Below are 14,349 nucleotides of genomic sequence, written 5' to 3' on the forward strand. Positions count from 1 at the left end.
TGATGTTTTAAAGTTTCTTAAATGTATTTAGGAAAATGAACCAAAGCTGATGGATGCACAAAGAGAAGCCTACACAAAAAATTTGGAAGACATTGAGACAAAAGATTTAGTCATTTTTTTCCTTCATGCACCTGCCAGTACTGGGAAGACCTTTGTTCTCAACCTGCTCCTCGCTAAGGTTCGCCAAAGGGAGGAAATTGCTCTAGCTGTGGCATCATCGGGGATTGGTGTGTAAGTCGATGTGTGTGTATGAGTTGACGTATGTGTTTGAGTCCATATGTGTGTGCGTGTGTGGTGGGTAATTGTCAGGCGTAACACGCCGTCACCACTACTAGAAATATGTAGCTCCAGCCATGGGCCAACAGGGGGCAACAGCGGGACCGTCCTGTACCAAGTAGGGCTGTTGGGTCAGGCAATCTGGAGGGCAGTTAGGAACTGGAGGTGGACACCCCAGGCCCCCAGTGGGGGCTGGGGGATTGCGCAACAATCTAGGTCCCTCCAGAAGGTTCCAGAGAGTGGGCATGGCCAGGGGCGGAGTTACCCTGGGAGCCCCATAAAAGCCGGACCCCAGAGCGGCTCCGGCAGTCAGCGTCAAGCCAAAGATCGAAGAGCTCGCCTGAAGACTAGGACCCTGAAGATCCCCGGACCCGACGTCCTTTTCAGGGCCGGGTCTAAGTGGGTCAGTGGTCGAGACCCGAGGACCTTGGCTGGGTCGGGTCGGCCTCCCCTACGTCCCGTTAGCCCGGAGGCTATACCTCCTCAGGTCGTCGGGGAGAAGGGGCCATTATCCTTTAGTGTTAGGGACCTCGTGTGTTAATGTTATTGTTAAATAAATACGTGTTGCCTCCTAAAGAAGACTCGTTCTCCATACAACCCACTCTACGTGTACGTTTATGTGTGGGTCAATGTCTGTGTGTGTCCTGCCTGGGTATTTTGTACCATTGGACACTCCACCCCCACAACTCCCAATTGCTGATAGGGCAGCTGTGGAGAGAGTGTAGAGTTTTCCATACCTTGGCAGTGTGCTCATGACCGGCTCCGGTTTAACAGCAGAGGTCTCACTCTGAATCAGTCGAGCGGCATTATCTTTTCATCGGTTGCGTAACGCTGTGTGGAAGCTACCTGGTCTATCACTCCACACGAAGCTTCAGGTCTTCTCGGCCACGGTCATTCCCTTCCTTCTCTACGCTTGCGAAACGTGGCCCCCCCTAATGGAACACCTTCGCCGGTTTGAAACATTTAGGCTGGCCTGCCTACGATCCATCCTGACTTTAACCAGGCTGGATTGTGTGAGGAGCTCACAAATCCTTGAAAGATGTGGACAAAGTCCCATCGGTGAGCTCCTCCGGCAGGCAATGCTGCGTTGGCTGGGTCATGTAGCCTGCATGCCCAGCCACCGCATGCCTAAACAGCTTTTGTTCGGCCGGATCGAGGGGGCTAAACAGGCGCGGCACGGGCTAGAGAAGAGATGGAGTGATGTGGTACAGGAGGACATGGAGCTGAGTGGACTTGCCGATGACTGGTACCAGCGGTGTCAAGATCGGCCTCTGTGGAGGAGGCTCGTGAAAGACGCTACTGGGCAGTTGGAGGCAGTTGCCCTCCAACAACAACGGAGAGCGGAGGAGCGACGCTCACAACAACGAGCGGAGTGCCGGGTGGCTAAAGCAGGGTTTTTCTGTACAAATGTTAAACAGCCACAAGGCGTATGTGCTTTATTTTAGTGACTTTTCTTAAGCAATGCTGCATAACAACAATATTCACATTTAGGTTCGTGCTCCAGTAACACCATTTGATACCGAGCTTGTAACGATGCAGCCAAACCAAATGACAGCATTGAGGCTATCTCTGACATCATCTTTACGTTCATCTCAATGGTAAGTGTGTAATACAGTTTATACCCACTATGAGAAGACATTTTCTGCTTCTCAGCTGCTTATCTCTTTCGTTATCAAACATTGCCTCCCATCATCTCCCCAAGCCTCCGATCATCATTGACATAAAGCAAGAGTGTCGCAATTTTCCTTCTCTCAACTGCCCGTGATTGTTCTCAGACAATGGGATTTTGCCACTTATTTTAGGCTGCTCTAAATAACCCGGGTGCTGCCGCGGGGTCCACTTTCTGCCCCCCCCCCCTCTCTCTCACCCCCTGCAGCCGATCTCTCCAGTGCTGCCGCAGTGGTCCACTTTACTCCAGTGACCCGGGTGCTGCTGCGAGGTCCACTTTCTGCCCCGCCTCCTCCACCCCCCTTCTCTCTCCCCCCCGACTGCCAAGGCCTATCTAACCTCGTGCCATGGCAGATCTCTTGCCTACTTCAGCAGTTTTTGTATTGCTGTGGTTGTCCCACCGGATGACGATTGCTTGTGTCGCGATCAAAAAGTTGTGATCGATTACGTTTTCTACCTACGTGACTTTACCGAAAGAACCAAAGAGTATGGATTCCTGCAGTCATGAAAGCTTCAAATCAAGAATGAACCTCTACGGGGAGGATTTCCACGCAACTATTATATCTTTTAACAGACTGCGAGACAAGAAGGCTCACCTGATCGAGTGTCTCACCTTTCTGAAGAGATGCCGCGACACCAAGGTAATACCGATCACCTTTACACTCACATCTGCTGCTGTCACTTCTCCTAACTCTAAACGGATCTTGTATAGGGCCAGCCTAGCTCTAATCTCAGAGAGAATAAGATTGCTCCGATTTGAACTTGATAATTTAGACAAGATTCTCTTACAATCACACTTAGAATTAACAGATAAAATTTCCACATCTGATTGGGAACATGTAGATAACATGATAGTTTCTTAGCTACTTCAATGTCAACCAAATGTAAAGTTAACAATTGCTAAATTCAACCTCCTGTCAAAAAATAAGCCAGAGCCACACGCTAAAAAGTTAAGATGTTAACAAGATTGTCATCAATCATAGTAATATCCCAATTTCCGACAGCCTAAAATCGGTACTAGCTAAGGGGTTCAATTTCGCAGTCACCCCTAAACACATCCCAGTGGATGATATAATTGCCCAGGTCGACGGAGCCCTCAAAGGCTTGGGACACATCCCGGCAGACGTTGCAAGATCTGACATCGCTGCTATCCTCAAAAACGAGCATTTTGAACTCTCTCATTAAAAAACAGAGATGACATAGTCATTCTCTCAGCCGACAAGGGCAATGCCACTGTTATCATGGATAAAACCACTTACAACAACAAAATTCAGGACCTTCTTAATGATGGCAGCGATACCAAAATCAACAGATCCCACCAACCGCCTACCTACAAAAACCAAGAATATCATCACTAATTCGACTTCTCTTATCGATTCGACCAAGCAGCGCTCTCTAAAATCTTCGGCTGCTAGACCACCCAGATTGTATGGCCTTCCAAAGATCACAAAGATGGTACCCTGCTCTGTCTTATCGTCTCCACCATTAACTCACCCACCTACAAACTGGCCCGATTTCTGTCTGAGACCCTGCTTCCTTTCACGGGCAAGACTACCTCAGGTGTACTTAACTCAGCTCACTTGGTTTCTCAATTCAAGGATATCTCACTGTCTCCAGATGATTTACTTGTCAGTTTCGATGTAGTCTCCCTGTTCACCAAGGTACCTGTACCTGATACCATTGCAATCATTGAAGACTTGGTCCAACAGGGACTGAATCCAGATCTACCAACTTTGGTAAGGCACTGCCTTACCAACACTTACTTCACTCGGAATGATACATCTACAAACAAAATGAGGGTACCAAAATAGGGTCTCCCTTATCGGCAGTGGTAGCCAATGTTTTCATGGAGAAATTTGAGACAGATGCCATCCCGACATCCACCCTATATCCTTCCTTGTGGAAGAGATATGTAAATGACACGTTCGTCATCTGGCAACATGGCCTGCCAGTACTGCACCAATTTCTCAAAATCATAAATTCCATACACCCATCTCTCAAATTCACCATGGAAGTGGAAAAGGATGGCAAGCTACAATTCCTGGATGTTTTGATGGAGAAGAGGCCTGATGGCTCGTTGGGACACTGTCTACAGGAAAGCCACTCACACGGATGCCTATCTAAAGCCTGACTCCCACCACCATCCAGCCCAGAAGAATTCCCTCATCAAAACACTACACCATAGGGCCCGTTGCATCTCCAACCAGCATCACCTACAGTGAGGGAAAAAAGTATTTGATCCCCTGCTGATTTTGTACGTTTGCCCACTGACAAGGAAATTATCAGTCTATAATTTTAATGGTAGGTTTATTTGAACAGTGAGAGGCAGAATAACAATATCCAGAAAAACGCATGTCAAAAATGTTATAAATTGATTTGCATTTTAATGAGGGAAATAAGTATTTGACCCCCTCTCAATCATAAAGATTTCTGGCTCTCAGGTGTCTTTTATACAGGTAACGAGCTGAGATTAGGAGCACACTCTTAAAGGGAGTGCTCCTGATCTCAGCTTGTTACCTGTATAAAAGACACCTCTCCACAGAAGCAATCAATCAATCAGATTCCAAACTCTCCACCATGGCCAAGACCAAAGAGCTCTCCAAGGATGTCAGGGACAAGATTCTAGACCTACACAAGGCTGGAATGGGCTACAAGACCATTGTCAAGCAGCTTGGTGAGAAGGTGACAACAGTTGGTGCGATTATTCGCAAATGGAAGAAACACAAAATAACTGTCAATCTCCCTCGGCCTGAGGCTCCATGCAAGATCTCACCTCGTGGAGTTGCAATGATCATGAGAAAGGTGAGGAATCAGCCCAGAACTACACGGGAGGATCTTGTCAATGATCTCAAGGCAGCTGGGACCATAGTCACCAAGAAAACAATTGGTAATACACTACGCCGTGAAGGACTGAAATCATTCAGCGCCCGCAAGGTCCCCCTGCTCATGAAAGCACATATACATGCCCGTCTGAAGTTTGCCAATGAACATCTGAATGATTCAGAGGACAACTGGGTGAAAGTATTGTGGTGAGATGAGACCAAAATGGAGCTCTTTGGCATCAACTCAACTCGCCGTGTTTGGAGGAGGAGGAATGCTGCCTATGACCCCAAGAACACCATCCCCACCGTCAAACATGGAGGTGGAAACATTATGCTTTGGGGGTGTTTTTCTGCTAAGGGGACAGGACAACTTCACCGCATCAAAGGGACGATGGACGGGGCCATGTATCGTCAAATCTTGGGTGAGAACCTCCTGCCCTCAGCCAGGGCATTGAAAATGGGTCTTGGATGGGTATTCTAGCATGACAATGACCCAAAACACACGGCCAAGGCAACAAAGGAGTGGCTCAAGAAGAAGCACATTAAGGTCCTGGAGTGGCCTAGTCAGTCTCCAGACCTTAATCCCATAGAAAATCTGTGGAGGGAGCTGAAGGTTCGAGTTGGCAAACGTCAGCCTCGAAACCTTAATGACTTGGAGAAGATCTGCAAAGAGGAGTGGGACAAAATCCCTCCTGAGATGTGTGCAAACCTGGTGGCCAACTACAAGAAACGTCTGACCTCTGTGATTGCCAACAAGGGTTTTGCCACCAAGTACTAAGTCATGTTTTGCAGAGGGGTTAAATACTTATTTCCCTCATTAAAATGCAAATCAATTTATAACATTTTTGACATGCGTTTTTCTCACTGTTCAAATAAACCTACCATTAAAATTATAGACTGATCATTTCTTTGTCAGTGGGCAAACATACAAAATCAGCAGAGGATCAAATACTTTTTTGCCTCACTGTAGCCAGTGAGCTCGAGCACGTACACCAAGCCCTCAGGATGAACGGATATTCTGACCGTACAATCCGCAAAGCTGTCTCCCCATCAATGGGGAGACAACCATCTGAGGTACCAACCAATACCATAACTTTTCCATACATAGGGGTTACCAAAAAGATTTTCAAAATCTTAAACAAACACAAGATCCAGATTCGTTACAATACAGTACACAAAATCCGTGATTTGATCCCATCTGTAAAGGATGTGATTCCTGATATGCAATACCCGGGTGTCTACGAACACAAGGCAGATCTGAAACACGGTAGGACCAATACCTCTGCCGTTGCTGATCATTGTTTTAATGCAGTGGGCTCACACAAAATTGACTTTTCCAAGACGAAAGTACTCTGCAAACCCACCAGCTATTCTCAGAGATTTGTTCATGAAGCCATCCAGATATATAAACACAGACACAACTTCAACCGAGCAGATGGGTACAAACTGAGTAATCATTGGAAGGACGTTATTAACCAGATAAAGTCTTAACTGACTGTGATGTTTCCATCCTACCTGCCTATGTCAGCTGTTATTTCCAACTGTCTGTGTCTTTCTCTCTCTCTATGCATCTCTCTCCGATCTCTACTCCAATGACCCGGGTGCTGCCGTCGGGTCCACTTTCTGCCCCGACTCCTCCCCCCCCTTCTCTCTCCCCCCCTACTGCCGAGGCCTATATAACCTCGTGCCACGGCAGATCTTTCGCCTACTTAACAGTTTTACTTGCTGTGGTTGTCCCACCTGATGACGATTGTTTGTGTTGTGATCGAAAGTTTTGATCTATTATTTTTCTACCTACGTGACTTTACTGAAAGAACCAAAGAGTATGGATTCCTGTAGTCACGAAAGCTTCAAATCAAGATTGATACGATGGGAGGTCTTTCATTCTCGTTGTCAGCTCCTTCAGTTTCGGTTAGCCTGTTTCTTGCCGTTAATGTTTCAGATGTTTTAACTATTTAATAACTAAATATTTGCATCTTAACTATTGTGTATAGTTGCATTACACCTCTCTTTCACTGTACATATGAATACTCTTAAGATGTCGTTCTAACCTTTGGGGCTCTGCAACCATCACAATCCAGGGTAAAACAGAAATCTTGGGATAACAGAATCTGAATATTTATTTATACTGGATGAATTCGATGAGCTATGAAGCTCTTTTTCACAGATGTCCAGTACCTATAAGGCAGGTAACACGATCTATAGATAAATAAAATCTCTATGATTGATATAACAAACTGTAAAAAAGTAAAACTAGATTACCTGCCTTATAGGTACGTTATTAACCAGGTAAAGCCTTAACTGTTTGTTGATGTTTCCATCCTACCTGCCATTGTCAGCAGTTATTTCCGACTCCCTGAGTTACATTACCAAGTTAAATGTCTTTACTTTAACGGGCTAAATGTCTCACTAACAAAGCCAACGTTGCCCCCCTTTCCCTCGATGTGGCGGTGGCTCTCGTTTTTTAGCAGAGTATAACTGGTTGTGATGTTGTGTGTGTCTCTCTCTTTGTGTCTCTTTGTGTGTGTGTCTCTCGGTTTGTGTGTCTCTCTCACTGTGTGTCTCCCTGTATGTCTCTCTTCCTGTCTCTTTGTGTGTATGCGTGTGTCTCTCTCTCTGTGTCACTTTGTGTGTGTCTCTCTCTGTTTTTGGGTATGTCTTTCTGTGTCGCTCTTTCTGGGTGCGTCCCTCTGTGCGTGCCTCTCTAGGTGTGTGTCTCTCTCTATGTGTCTCTGTGTGTGTGTCTCTCTCTCTCTATGTGTCTCTCTCTGTGTCTCTCTGTGTGTGTGTTTCTGTCTGTGTGTCTCTCTCCTTTCCTCGATGTGGTGTTGTCCCTTTGTTCATAACTGGTTGTGATGTTTCCGCGCCTTCGTCTTGGATGCCGCTCTCCGATCTTACATTAACATGCTAATCTGTCACATTAACACAGCCACTTCCGCGCCCTCGTCGTGGGTTAGATCGCGTTATTTATAAATGTGACGTAACCCTCCACCACCCGACACGGCCAATCAGCAAAAAAGTGTCACGTTTACAAAAGACAAATAATTCACTACTTTAGCCCACCGGTGTGTTGAAGAGTGAATCCACAACATTTACAGTTTGAGTACGACGTTTCGCTTTTAATTACATCCAGCATCATCGGGCAATTCGCCAGAATGGCAAAGCCCTCGCTTGCTCCCGGTTTTAAATAGAGCAGCAGGGTGACGTCATCATTTAACTCATATCAGGTGCAGTGATTTGAGGCGGAGGGGGGGGTATTGTAATTATATAATCGATTAGTAATCAGTCAATGTTTATGATTAGTAATGAGTTGTAGATTAGTAATTAGTTGTAATGTGTGTTAGTGATTATATGCTATGTTAGTAATCCGTTAATTAGTATGTGTTTTCCCTATAAGGAATTGTAATGTGTATTATTTAATAATACGCTTAAAGGCCGCACTAAGCCTGTAGCTGTCAGAGCGATTAAAGTTATTTTTATTCCTCTCAATTTCAATGGATTCTCTAATTAGTCTTTGTCAGTAATAATTAGTTTTACACAACACTGCAAAATTATCAAAACCAATTGAGTGTCCTTGTTGACAACAAGGACACACAACAAGGACACTCGATATAATTTTCTTCGATACCAAGGTTCTTTGCAAACCCACGGGCTTTTATCAGAGATTTGTTCATGAAGCAATTCAGATGTACAAACACAGACACAATTTCAACCGAGAGGATGGTTTCAAATTAAGCAACCATTGGAAAGATGTTCTAACTCGAACTAAACATTAAACTAATTTCAATGGTACAGTATATTTTTCAAGTAGTGGTACCCCAAACTTTCGCAGCTCTTATAAATTCTCCCTTTTCACACCATCAATAGGTAAACTCCCCCCTCCCCCCTTTCCCCCCCCCCCCCCCCCGCGCCAAACTGCGAGTCCACCGGCACGTACACCACCTCTTTCCTAAAATCCGCCAATCAAATGCTAATTTTTATGCTAATTTCTTTGTCAGAACACCTTGTTTGCTCGCACACAGGTCCGATGTCTGAGCGTGGTTGTGTTTCGCTAAATTCTCCTGTTTGATGAGAACTAGGTGCCTCGGTGAATGTATATGCTCTAACTTTAACATAGCTATTTCTGTGACCAGTTACAAGCTAATCACTCAGCTATTTCAATGCTAAATTCGATGCTAATTCCTTTTCAAAGGGGTACCTCTGCGGATGTGTATATTTTAACTTAGCTATTTCAATGAGCCATTTCAATGCTAAATTATATGCTAATTCCTTTGTCAAGGCACTTGGCCTTTTTCTTCTCACACAGCTTAAAGGTCGTGATCTAAGCGTGGCTTCTTCCACTCCAGCGCTAATTCCTTTGTCAAGGGGTACCTCTGCGGATGTGTACACTTTAACTTAGCTATTTCAATGAGCCATTTCGATGCTAAATTATATGCTAATTCCTTTGTCAAGGCGCGTGGTCTTTTTCTTCTCACACAGCTTAAAGGTCGTGATCTAAGTGTGGCTTCTTCCACTCCAGCGCTGTCCTCCAGACAGTCTCGTCCCTTCACCTGATGAAGGCCGCTTGTGTTGTGGCCGAAACGTCGTGATTTTTTGTTATTTTATTTTCACCTACGTGACTTTACCCAATAGAACCAAAGAGTATGCGTCTTTAACGTGTTTGATCTCTCTCACTAGACTCTCACCATCTGAACTGTTTTAGCCCGATGTATGAGCGTCTTGATAAGAGAGGATTTCTGAGCTGGATGATGATGTGAATCTGCATTCAGATAGGTATCAGTGTGCGTTTGCTTTCTATAAACGCTGTGTGTTATTTTACCGTTTAGGCCATGTCCAAGCAAAATATCTAGGAATGTTAGTGTGTTATTCACCTCCATTTCCATGGTGAACTGGATGGCCGGGTTTTGTGCATTGAGATGATTTAGAAAATCATTAAGTGTATCTTTACCATGTGGCCAGACAACCAAAGTGTCATCCACATATCTAAACCAAAAAGATGGTTTTAATGTGCTCGAGGCAAGTGCTCTTATTTCAAAGTTTTCCATGTACAAATTTGCTATAGCAGGGGATAAAGGAGAGCCCATTGCTGCTCCTTCCTTTTGTTTAAAGAAATCCCCTCTCCATAAGAAGTAAGTGTTATTTAAACAATGGTCAGCAAGTTTCGGAATATCTTTTGGTAAACCGGTATTCTTTACTAGTGTATCAAGTAATTTAAGCGATTCTTTCACCGGAGCCTTAGTGAATAGAGAAATCACATCAAAACTTACCAGAATATCATCAGGAGTAAGTTTAATATCTTTAATCACATTCACAAGATGTTCTGATTTTTTTTATGAATGAAGATGTCCTACCGATATAGGGCTGTATTTGTTTGGTTATATATTTTGCCAATTGATATGTGGCAGAGCCAATTGTACTGACTATGGGTCGTAATGGGATGCCGATTTTATGAATCTTTGGTAGCCCATAGAGTCTAGGTGGTTTTGAGACCCTTGGCTTAATTTGGTATTGCTAATTTTTAGGGATGAATGAATTTGCAATTATTGCAGTGGTCTTACGTTCTAAAGTATTAGTTGGATCTCGTTTAATTTTAATGTAGGTACTTTCCTCTAGTAAATTTCTAATTTTATTATCATAATCGGCTCGTGACATCACTACAGTAGTGCGGCCTTTATCAGCTCCTAGGATTTGGATATCCTTATTTACACGCATCTCTCTTAAGGCTTTTGCCTCATTAGAGCTAATATTTACTTTTGGAACTTTTCTATTCTCAATTATTTTGGCAACCTCATGTCTAGTCATTTCTGCCTCATTATGTGGAAGGAGTCTAACTGCTGATTCTACCTCAGCAAGTATCTCATCCACTGGAATTGTGCGTGGGGTAACGGCAAAGTTAAGGCCTTTAGAAAGGACAGAGATCATGTCACTGGTTAAAACAGTGTTAGTCAAGTTCATTACGGTTTTGTTTTTAAATTGTTCGTTTTTAGTAGGGATTTGTTTATTATGAAGTCTAGAAAATTGATTAATTTGCTTAGTTTTTGTTAGATTAAACACATTATCAGCCGATTGTTGTGTTATGGTATCGATTATATTCCAATAATGCATATATACACTATTGCTTATATCTAAGTGTAACTGCTTTAGCGATTCCAAAATGTAAGATAATTCCCTCCTGTTGTGCTGTGTTCTCTCTATTAATAATAATTCGCTAGCTTTGTGTAGTATTTGGTTAGCTTTAGAAGACTTTATGTGATGTGTTATTTTAACTGCGTTTGGTATTACCTTTGAATCTCTGCACCTTTTGAGGAACGCCAGTGAAGATATAAATTTCATCCGCTTAATGCGGACGGAGCTTCTCCAATTTTCTGGTTTTAAGAAAAGTATCCTCCCCATAGAGGTTAGTCAGTTTAACACATAGGCTTTCGCGACCAATATTATTCATAATAAAGGTTTTTGGGTTAGATCGCGTTATTTATAAATGTGTTCCTTATAGGGGAAACACATACTAATTAACGGATTACTAACATAGCATATAATCACTAACACACATTACAACTAATTACTAATCTACAACTCATTACTAATCATAACCATTGACTGATTACTAATCGATTATATAATTACAATACCCCCCCCTCTGCCTCAAATCACTGCATCTGATATGAGTTAAATGATGACGTCACCCTGCTGCTCTATTTAAAACCAGGAGCAAGCGAGGGCTTTACCATTATTTGTCTTTTGTCAACGTGGCACTTATTTTGCTGATTGGCCGTGTCGGGTGGTGGAGGGTTACGACACATTTATAAATAACGCGATCTAACCCAAAAAACCTTTATTATGAATAAATAGCCCCGCCCACTTCGTTTATGACCCTTGGGCTACACCCATTTCAAACCTTTAAAACAGTCTGCCTCAGCAGCTTTCCTCACTTTTTTCCACCTGATGACGACTGCTTGCATTGCGATTGAAACGTCGTGATCTATTATGCTTTCTACCTACGTGACTTTACCAAAAGAACCAAAGAGTATGGATTCCTGCAGTCACGAAAGATTCAAATCAAGATAAAATTTTAAAATCCAATAATAACAGGATAACACAAATATTAGGATGTTTGATAACACAACCATTAGGATGTTTGTGTTATACAGCGGGTGACAAATTCTGACTTAAATAAACAATACATGTGATGGAATAAACTGCGTCTATTTAGTTTTTGCCCCTCTTAGTTATTCTTTAACAGTATTGGTCATTTTGTTGTCACAAAGACGATCTATAGTGACCCATTCCCTGTCGTATATAATACATTGTTAATTACCTTTGCGTTAAATACAGGAATATTAATGCTATACAGTACTTTATATGTGTATCTCCGTGTCTCTCTGACTCCGTGTCTGTGTGTTTTGTTTTCGTCTCAAAGTCTTTGTGTGTCTTCGTGTCGGTGTTTTTCTTGGTTTCCGTGCGGGTATTCGGGTGTGGCTGAATCTCATGATTGAAGTGTCGCCCGCGCATTTGCAATGATCACGGCGCATGTTTTGCTACAAAATATGTTTGCCGATAACCGCGGGTGAGAACAACTCATACATCGCGGATAAACGAGAGGAAAAGGGGCATTGGTAATAGTCGGAGTCGAGGGTAAAGGCACCGTGGATAAGAGTTCCCCTGTACAGTATTCAAATGGCAAGTTAAAACATTTCTTTCAAAGAGAATTGTATTACTTGTTAGTCTCCAGCTTTCACTCCCTCTATCTCTCTGGCCGCTCTGAAGAAGGCTCATTACCCTAAACGTCAACTATGTTGACACTGTATTTTCATGTAAAACCACAGTTGTATTGATGCACATGTTGAGGTTATTTTAAAAATGTATACAAACTTTTAAAAATAGTTTTTCCAAGGAAGTCATGCAAAACCTGCACTGTATGCAGCTCACATTGTTAGCGAAACACTGTACTTGCTCCAAATCGAGTACTCTACTGGTGGTTCAGATGTCTTGTGACCCGCCCAATTTATTGACCCTTACAATGTGTTTGCTTTCCAGATTTATTTCCGCTTCAAATACATCTTACTAACAAAATATGACGATTTAGTAGATAATTAAATGGTGATCACAAGACATCTGGGCCATCACCCTGCACAGTGTTTCCGGTTTGACCACTTCTCTGAAACGACACCGAATCGCACAGAATGTGGAGAATGTAGAGGAGCTGCAGTCGCAGATTGCTGGGTGTCGTTAGTCTAGAAACTGGCACGGTAAATTAATCTTAGTCTACATGTACTTTTGAGAGACATTAACAGTGTTTAATATTTGAGTGTTTTACACTCATAGCCACTGGTGATCCAGCTGGGGTTTCTACTTTAGAAATGTTCAAGTGCCACAAGGCGTATTTGCATGATTTTACAGTGAAGTATTTCTCAAGCAAAGCTACATAACAGCGATGTTCATCGTTAGCTTCGTGCTCCAGTATTACCATTTTGATACCATGTTTGAAACGAAGCAGCCAGGACAATTGACAGTAATGGGGCTGATCTCTGGAATGATCTTTTTTACGTTAATCTCAATTGTAAGTGTGTAATACAGTTTACCACTACGAGAAGACGCTTTCTACTCCTCAGCTGCTCCTGATCTATTTGGTTATCCAACATTGCCTCCCATAATCTCCAAGCTTCTGATCACAATTGACATCAAGCCGATGGCAAGTGTCGCTATTTTCCTTCTGCTGCCCAAATGGTTTTTACTTTCTCAAATGCCCGTGATTTTTCTCTGTTGCTTCTCAGTGGCGCTTAGACAATGGGAGGTTGACACTTATTTTGGGCTGCTCTAAATTTCAAAAAAAATACACGATGTGAGGTCTTTCATTCTCGTTGGCTGCTCCTTCAGTTTCGGCTAGCCTGTTTCTTGCCGTTAATGTTTCAGATATTTTAACTATTTAAGAACTAAATATTTATATCTTCACTATTGTGTATAATTACACCTATCTTTAAATGTACATATGAATACTCTTAAGATGTCCTCCTAACCTTTGGGGCTCCGCAACCATCACAATGCAGGGTAAAACATAAATCTTTGGATAACAGAATCTGATTATTTATTTATCCTGGAGGAATCCGATGAGCTATGAAGCTCTTTTTTCACAGATGTCCAGTACCTATAAGGCAGGTAACACGATCTGTAGTTAAATAAAATCTCTATGAATGATAGAACAAACTCTGTAAAAAAGTAAGACTCGATTTTAAAATCCAATAAAAGCAGGTGACAAATTCTGACTTAAACAAAACATTTGATGGAATAAACTACGTCTATTTAGTTTTTGCCCCTCTTAGTTATTCTTTAACAGTGTTGGTCATTTTGTTGTCACAGAGACAATCTATAGTGATCCATTCCCTGTCGTATATAATACATTGTTAATTACCTTTGCGTTAAATACAGGAATATTAATGCTATACAGTACTTTATATGTGTATCTCCGTGTCTCTCTGACTCCGTGTCTGTGTGTCTTTGTTTTTGTCTCAAAGTCTGTGTGTCTTCGTCTCGGTGTTTTTCTTGGTTTCCGTGCGGGTATTCGGGTGTGGCTGAATCTCATGATTGA

The sequence above is a fragment of the Petromyzon marinus genome, chromosome 1, assembly GCF_048934315.1.
Source record: "Petromyzon marinus isolate PM22_M1 ecotype Great Lakes invasive population chromosome 1, UKy_Petmar_22M1.pri1.0, whole genome shotgun sequence".
Classification (NCBI taxonomy): Eukaryota; Metazoa; Chordata; class Hyperoartia; order Petromyzontiformes; family Petromyzontidae; genus Petromyzon; species Petromyzon marinus.